Here is an 8,414-nt window from a genome sequence, read left to right as displayed (position 1 = left end):
TTGCTAAGTTATAGTTCATATAAGGAAATCAGTCAATTGAAATAAATTCATTAGGCCATAATCTATGGATTTCACATAAGGGCAGGGGCCCAGCCATGGGTGGGTCTGGGAAGGCATAGGCCCACCCACCATCCAATCAAAATGAGCTTTTCTTCACAAAAGGGCTTAATGACAGACAGAAATAGTCCTCAGCACCTCACCACCCCCTCCCCTCTGTTGATACCGCAGGTGAAGAAGCCGGATGTGGAGGTAATGGGCTGGTGTGGTTACACGCGGGTTGGACATACTGCCAAATTCTCTAAAACAACGTTGGTAGAGAAATGAACAACCATTCTGGTGGACATTCCTGAAGTCATCATGACAATTGAACGCTCCCTCAACTTGAGACATCTGTGGCATTGGGTTATGTGACAAAACTGCAACAAAAAAATAGTCCCCAGTGTCATGTATTGGTGTGACGTACTGATATGACATCACCACGTAAGTAAAGGCATGCGGGGCTTGTTACACAGACAGTGATGGAGTAAAGACATGTTGAAGTTTACCTCTTATTTTTTTCACCTTTATTTAACCAGGTAGGCAAGTTGAGAACAAGTTCTCATTTACAATTGCAAAGCATTTCGACACATACAACAACAGAGTTACACATGGAGTAAAACAAACATACAGTCAATAATACAGTAGAAAAATAAGTCTGGTTGGTGAAATTCAGTATAATATCCTAACTTGGCTGAAAGTTGAAGCATAGGTTGAACAATGGTGACGAGAATGATTAAAAACGATAGTTAAATCTGAATTGATTCTGGGACCACGAGTAACATAGTAGATGACAGTACATTGAACATTTTGAAAGCCAAGGAAATCCGGTGCCGTTCTTCACTGACAGATAAAAAGGGATTTTCACCAGTGGAAGCCGCTGAGGGGAGAACAGCTCATAATAGTGGCTGGAACAGAGCGAATGGAATGGCGGCAAATCATGCGTATGATGTATTTGATACCATTCCACCTATTTCACTCCAGCCATTACCATGAGCCCGTCCTCCCCAATTAAGGTGCCACCAACCTCCTGTGGTTTTCACACGCCAAATAAACATAGGCAAGCGCAGGAAACAGGCTGAATTCACTGTGATATGTGAACTGGGAGAGCCCTTTCTAGGGAAAGACTGCCATTAAATTGGGTGTGCTAAAAGTGGGTGTTACCATATCAGCAGTGAGTGAGTGACAGGTATTTAAACAAAACAAAGGTAAAACAACAGTAGCCAACCTACATAATAAAATATGACACCAGTAGCACAGGCCTTTAGGCGTGTACCTTTCCACCTGAGAGAAGCTGTAGAGGAAAAAGATTGAGGAACTAGAAAACATGGACTTAATCGAGAGAGTGGATGGTGAATCTGGTAGTGGTAGTGCCAAAACTGGACGGCGACATAAAACTGTTTCTGGAAATGAGACACGTGAACACAGCAATCACACGTGGCAGGTGCATGATCCCTACAGTAGACTAACTTGCAAGGAATAAATGGGTCTGTCATGTTCAGAAACTAGATCTTAAATGGAGCTAACATCAACTAGAGTCAAGAGGCATAATGAAGTTTGCAGTGCATAATGGGATATACAGATATAAAAGACTCATATTTTGAGTTTCATCGGCGAGTGAGTAGTATCAACAGGAAATCACAACAGCACTGGCAGGCATCGAGGGGGTGGAGAACATATCAGATGACACCATTGTCCATGACCAGTGGCTACCTGCTGCTCTCAACAGGCTGGAGAACTGTGGGCTGACTCTCAACTCAGTTTTTGGACAGACTGGTGTTTAGGGGCATGTTACTCTCACAGAAGGGCATTGGGCCCAGAGCTGAAAGGGAGCCTGAGACTGTATCAGAGGTTCGTTGCTTTCTAGGGTTAGTGGGCTACAGCAGTAGGTTCATTCCCAGGTTCTCTACACTCTCTGAGCCTCTGCGGAAGTTGACCAAGAAGGACACACCACTTTGGACCGGAATAGAATGCATTTCAGACAAAGCAAAACTAGCTGAAGCCTCAACATTCGTGTACTTTGACAAAGATTGCAAATACAAAAGTAACAGCGGACGCAGGACCAGAGGGCCTAGGAGCTGTGCACGTGTCTGTCAGAGTGTGAACACAGATATTCACAAACTGAGTGTGAGTCCCTTGCATTGGTTGGGGCTTGTGAAAGGTCTAGTGCCTGATCATAAGGCGTTGGAGGCTATTTTACAATCCTCGCTCAAAGCCATGCGCTCGCATCGAACGATGGGTGCTGAGACTCCAACCCTATGACTTTCGCCTTGTCCACATACCAGGGAAAATCGGCATCGCTGACCCTCTGTCTTGTCTAATTGGAGGGACTGCAGTGAAAGACACGCACACACATGGAGCAGAGGATTATGTAAGATTTGTGGCTGTGAACGCAACTCGAAATGCAATGACCTCAAGGGAAGTGGAGGCTGCAGATGAAGAGCTAAGAGAGGTGAGAAATGCTATTCAGCGTGGGTGTTCTGAGACATGCCAGGCATATGCACCTATAGCAATTGAACTGTGTGTAATTGGACAATTAGTCCTAAGGGGAACCTGCATTGTTTTGCCGCATGCAATTTATGTGAGGGCTCTAGCCTTAGCTCACGAGGGACATTTGGGCATTGTAGGCATAAAACAACATCAGGAGTAAAGTATGGTGGCCTGCCATGGACAAGGCTGCAGAGAGACATGTCAAGTCATGCCATGGTTGCCAGATTGTATGAAGACCAGATGTGCCAGATCCACAGTGCTACCTGGCAGGACGTCGCCACGGACCTATTGGGTCCACTACCAACAGGACACTCAATACAAGTAGTTGTAGACTATTACGGCAGATATTATGAATATGATGTCATACAATCGACCAATGCAGAAAAGGTGATTGATGGTCTGGAGAAGATTTTCAGTCATCATGGTCTACCATTAACGATTCGATCTGATTGCGACCCACGGTACATATCATCCCAGTTCCAGAACTTCTGACAGGAAAATGGGGTATAGCATGTAAAAAAAAATGACACAAAATGGGCATAGGCAAATGGTGAAGTGGAGCGGCAAAATGCTTCCCTCATGAAACGGATTCACATTGCACAAGCTGAGGGGCTGGACTGAAAGCGGAAGCTACGCGAGTACATCACAGTCTACAGGTCCATTGATCACCATGATGCTGAGCAGAAAGGGAAATCCAAGATCTATGCAGAGACAGGCACTCTGACGTGGACATTGGAGACCAGGTTCTCCTAAAATGGGACAAAACGGACAAGTTCACAACCTTCAGCGAGATACCTCACACTGTGATCAATAAAGAGGGAAACAACATGGTTGTTCAATCTCCAACCGGAGCCAGGTATTCCAGGAATACAACATTCGTGAAGAGGTATACAATTGAGGAGCCAGATCCACAACCAAAGGACACCACACAACTGAAAGAGACTGGAACAGAGTCCTACTCTGAGACATTACATGGTCTCTGGTTTGGACTCTGTCTGTGAGGGATCACCCGAAAGACCACGGAGACCCATGCCAGTCAGGCCTCACAGACAAATTAAACTGCCACATAAGTACAAAGGACTAATGCGAAGACTCATTGTTTGAGTTATGTTGTGAAAAAGATGCAGAATGTTTTGTTAGTTAAACATTTTTTATACTGTTTTGCTTAGAAGTAAGCTAAAAAGGAAAGTCCATTAGGAGAACAGAAATGATAAGACATTAAACATATTTTAGTTGTTTATTAGTAACACAAAGGTTGCTATACAGGTAAAGAATGAGTGTTGTTGTGTAAGTCAGGTTGACATTGAAGTTCATATCCAAGTAAAGGGGATGTTGTGTATTGATACCCCATATGATAATGCAAAAACAGTTATTTTATTTGATATTTTTACATGAAATATCACATTTACATAAGAATTCAGACCCTTTACTCAGTACTTTGTTGAAGCACTTTTGGCAGCGATTTCAGCCTTGAGGCTTCTTGGGTATGATGATGCAAGCTTGGCACACCTGTATTTGGGGAGTTTCTCCCATTCTTCTATGCAGATCCTCTCAAGCTCTGTCAGGCACAGCTATTTTCAGGTCTCTCCAGAGATGTTTGATCGGGTTCAAGTCCGGGTTCTGGCTGGGCCACTCAAGGACATTCAGAGACTTGTCCCGAAGCCACATCTGCGTTGTTTTGGTTGTGTGCTTAAGGTTGTTGTCCTGTTGGAAGGTGAACCTTTGCCCCAGTCTGAAGTCCTTAGTGCTCTGGAGCAGGTTTTCATCAAGGGTCTCTCTGTACTTTGCTCTGTTCATCTTTCCCTCAATCCTGACTAGTCTCCCAGTCCCTGCCGCTAAAAAATATCCCCACAGCATGATGCTGCCACCACCATGTTTCACCTTAGCGATGGTGCCAGGTTTTCACCAGACGCTTGGCATTCAGGCCAAATAGTTCAATCTTGGTTTCATCAGACCAGAGAATCTTGCTTCTCATGGTCTGAGACTCCTTTAGGTGCCTTTTGGCAAACTCCAAGCGGGCTATCATGTGCCTTTTTCTGAGAATTGGCTTCTGTCTGGCCTGATTGTGTGTGCATATGCCTGATTGTGTGTGCATAGATGGAGAACCTTCCAGAAGGACAACCATCTCCACAGAGGAACTCTGTCAGAGTGACCATCGGGTTCTTGGTCACCTCCCTGACCAAGGCCCTTCTCCCCCGATTGCTCAGTTTAGCAGGGCAGCCAGCTTTATGAAAAGTCTAGGTGGTTCCAAACTTCTCCCATTTAAGAATGATTGAGGCCACTGTGTTCTTGGGGACATTCAATGCTGCAGAAATGTTTTTTGTGCCCTTCCCCAGGTCTGTGCCTCGACACAATCCTGTCTTGGAGCTCTATGGACAATTCCTTCGACCTCATGGTTTGGTTTTTGCTCTGACATGCACTGTCAACCGTGGGACCTTACATAAACAGGTGTGTGCCTTTCCAAATCATGTCCAATCAATTGAATTTACCACAGGTGGACTCCAATCAAGTTGTAGAAACATCTCAAGGATGATCAATGGAAACAGGATGCTCCTGAGCTCAATTTCGAGTCTCATTGCAAAGGGTCAGAATGCTTATTTAAATAAGGTTTGTTTTTTAGTTTTAATACATTTAGCTTAGGCTACTACACAAGTGAAGAGCAAAAAAAGGCAAATGTTTTTAATATTGATAACTGATGATCAATGAGACCCACCCCGCTGGCTGCTAGACTAATTTGCCAATCTAATTTTTTTTTAGCTGATTGAGTTACTGCTGATGCAGAACCAAATTTCTAAATTGCACCTTATGTATTCTATTATTCTAACTCTCAACAGTAATTTAGGACCCGAACAGTATCCACCCCCCAAAAAAATGTGACATATATTTTTGAATTGGTCCACTGGCCGCCAGTTGCCCATTCCTGCTTTAAAGTATTTCAAACGGTTGGATTACTTTGGGAATTTCGGTTAGCAGCAACAATATGATAAATGCCTTCAATGGCATTAGCCTACTTTATTTGAATATTTACGTAATTTTGTGATATTCATTCCCGCATGAATTATTGATTGAACCATCCAGTTGTGGTTAAGAAAACGTTCATGCATAGTGGTGGGCTTTGGGATGTGATGGGTGAAGCTACATGCATCACAATGTTTAGAACTGCCATGACAACCCTCCCACTCTGTAAGAATTCGTCATTCTCTTTGCTCTTGTTTTCCTTAATAGGATGTCGGTGGGCGGAGCCGGGAGGGTTGTCAGCGAAATGGGACACACCTGGGCTCGGGTGTGTCCCGGGATAAATACACCTCTTCCCCATTCTTTGGGGGAGACTCCATGCAGACACTGATAGATTTTGGTTGTTTACTGTGGTACTTTTCAACACCCCTCATTATCACATTTATGCACGCAAACACTCACTAACACTACTGATTACCGACTACACACACACCATTGTTAATTGTACTTGGTTTACTTTAGTTAATAAATATATTTTGTTATTCCTTATCTCCACGTTGTCACCCTTTTTGTTACAAACTTCGAGCCAGTTCGTGACACATATCAACCATCGTTATGAAGCATCAAATCTCATGGGCGCACATTGCCTTCGCCGGACATAGCTACGACTAGTCTTACTTTTGGTTGGTGCAACAACAGATGTAAATTCTGATCATAGTCAGATGTAGTAGCTACGCCCGACCTAACATTTAAATCCCAACTTTTTCCCCCCCAACTGGTGCAACCAGCCCCTGATTGGTGAACCACTGATCCATTCACAGCTCTTTGTCTGTTGGCAAAGTTAGGGACAACCACAACCACACACACATACAAACAATGCTTTTAACATAGGCCTACCATGTTTTCAACTTACATATTTTGCGTTTACATTGGCAGCCCAATTATTCAATTTTTTTCCACCAATTGGTATTCTGACCAATCACATCAGATCTTTTCACATCAGATATTTTCAGAGCTGATCTGATTGGTCAAAAGACCAATTTGTGGGAAGAAAATATCAGCATTGGGCTGCCTGTGTAAGCACAGCTTTTGACATACATGATAACATTGTGCATTTCCAACTCTATGGTTTCCATCCTCTCCATCTACATTGTTATGCGCAGGTCAGTGTCAGAGGTTCTGGTTTGCTTCCACTCCTGCTTCAGCCTGTAGTCCCTCTGCCCGCTCTGCTCTCTCAGGGTGAGGCTCCTGTTCAGGCTGGTGGCCATCTCCTGCATGCCTTGGGCCAGGTCTCTCTGCAGGGGACCCAGGCCCTCCTCCAGCATGAGCATGATCTCTTCCTTGGCCACAGTCCACTTGGAAGGGATCTTTTGCTGCTCTTGCGGGACAAGTGCAGGCAGTGCGGGCCCAGCGGTTCTCGCCTCCCTGGGGCTCCAGTTGCCCATGTGGGTATTCACAGAGGCAGCGAGTTCGGGAGAGACCTGGAGCTTAAAAAAACAAATACTATATGATCAGATATCCGGCAAAGTCACTGAATTTATCAATAATTGCTCTGAAATTGCTGCACGTAGTCTAGATATTACAATGACTCTGCTCTTGTATCTTGCGTTCTATGATAATGTTATTACTCCGCGTGTTGACGTCATAAAATAATTGGCACCCAAGATTATGCATGTATCTCAAATTATAGCCTACTTGAACATTAGGCCTAATTGTTATCATGTCCATAAATGTAACCTATTTGACCAGTAGATGGCACCAGTAGGCCTAGATATTCTTTCAAATACTGTCAATATCCTATTACATTTCGCTTTTGTTTTGCCATTTTTCCCTTCAGTAAAATGGCACAATTGAACTCATACACTAAACGAGACTCACTCAATGAATGAGAAATAAAAATATATAAAAAGACAAACATTTGATTATGTCACCAAACTATAAATTGTCAGGATTCTCAACCCATAATCTGGGATGGCAGTGTTGCAGACAAGTTTTAAAAACAAAAGTATTGCACTATATAGGGAATAGGGTGTCATATGGGACACAACCAGAGTCTTGCAGGTGACCTGCCGATTCACAGTAAGGAAGCAATTCCGTTTTGTTCCCCTGGTTATTCTACTGAGCTTTTTTTTAGGTAAAGTGTCCCAAGGAAAATGCAGTACTCCCTAATGCAGTGGGTTTCGATGAACACTGGCCTTTTAATAGAACCACCTGGTTGAGATTGGAGGTCGATTAACTTAAGAAATGCATGGTTTTTCACGCGGATTTTCATACACACATAGTTGGTACTGTAAGGGGACTGTAAATGGGATTGCCATTGTGGACTAATGACAGTGTGTACCCAGTAATCAAATCAAACATCCCATTTATAGAAGACTACTCTTCTACTGTTGTTTTGTTATCAACATGAATAACACATTTACTAGAAATGTATATGTTTAACTATTTCTTAGTCAAGGCTTGTAAGTGTTTATACTTGTGATTGATATGTGTGTATGGTTAATCTGTTATTTATGGGGAAATGTACCATGAGTTGTCACAGTGTGTATGATTTGTGCATCGTTTCACATAAGCGTAGAGCTATGGTTTAGCACCACTATTAAGCAGAGACGGGTGTGCGTCCCAAATGGGACCTTATTCCCTATACAGTTCACTACTTTCAGCCAGGACCCCATAGGGAGGCTGGTCAAAAGTTGTGCACCGTGTAAGGAATAGGGTGCCATTTGGGACGCAGGCAGGGTCAGCAGCACAGACAGGTAGACAACCACTTTGGGAGAAAAGCATAGGGATTATTATAAGGTGTGTAAGGTGTGTTTAACAACAAGGTACAACAAATACTCTCAAGATTTTAAATGAGAAAGGGTGGCACATGTCTTGTAAATTGTCTGACCATTTTTCTGATTGGGGTGCATCAGACACACACAGACACACAC

Source organism: Oncorhynchus tshawytscha, linkage group LG24, assembly GCF_018296145.1.
Source record: "Oncorhynchus tshawytscha isolate Ot180627B linkage group LG24, Otsh_v2.0, whole genome shotgun sequence".
Classification (NCBI taxonomy): Eukaryota; Metazoa; Chordata; class Actinopteri; order Salmoniformes; family Salmonidae; genus Oncorhynchus; species Oncorhynchus tshawytscha.
This window is presented reverse-complemented; position numbering follows the sequence as displayed.